Consider the following 781-nt stretch of genomic DNA (forward strand, 5'->3'; position numbering starts at 1 on the left):
AAAATACAACTTTGCACTCTTGTATAACAAATAACTACCACAGCAACTGGTAATGGCTCTCTTTGCTATTCGAAAACAGAAAGCGAAATTGCATTTTATTCACAAGAATGCAAAGTAATTTCATACAAATTTTAATGTGATGTCTTAAGCTAGCTGGTAGACTTTACCTATAAATGATGATTTTGAATCATAAATATTGAATAAATTGATGGATTTGATTTAGTTTGATGTTTTATAAGTAGTCAGTATTTTGTTCGTGTTGGTGTGGTGAAAAATTTTGTGTTTCACTCGGCGGCAAAGTTTGTTTAACCTTCGTGCCTTGAAACCCTCGCAACGCTCAAGATTCCACTTTTTGAACCACTCGCTACGCTCGCGGTTCAATATTGGAATCTTTCGCTGGCTTGGGTTTCAACAACTTTGCCCCCTTGTAAAACAATAGTTATTTGTTATACAAGGGGGCAAAGTTGTATTTTAACGCCGAGTGTGGAATTAAAAAACGAGCAAGTGAAAGGATTCTATAGTTGAACCACGAGCGAAGCGAGTGGTTTGAGAATAGAATCCTGAACTTGCGAGTTTTTTAACACACGAGAAGTAAAATACATTTGCACCCGAGTGTAACACAAAACTTTCCCCTTACCATAGCGAGGAAACTACAACGCAAAAAATGCGTTTATCACTGCTTCCAGTAGTTCCACAGGTGGTAAATCATCTTTATTACTAGATTCACCTACTTTTATCAATTTTAAAGCAGTTAATTTGACTTTATTCAAGGTCAAATTAC

Source organism: Leguminivora glycinivorella, chromosome 26, assembly GCF_023078275.1.
Source record: "Leguminivora glycinivorella isolate SPB_JAAS2020 chromosome 26, LegGlyc_1.1, whole genome shotgun sequence".
NCBI lineage: Eukaryota > Metazoa > Arthropoda > Insecta > Lepidoptera > Tortricidae > Leguminivora > Leguminivora glycinivorella.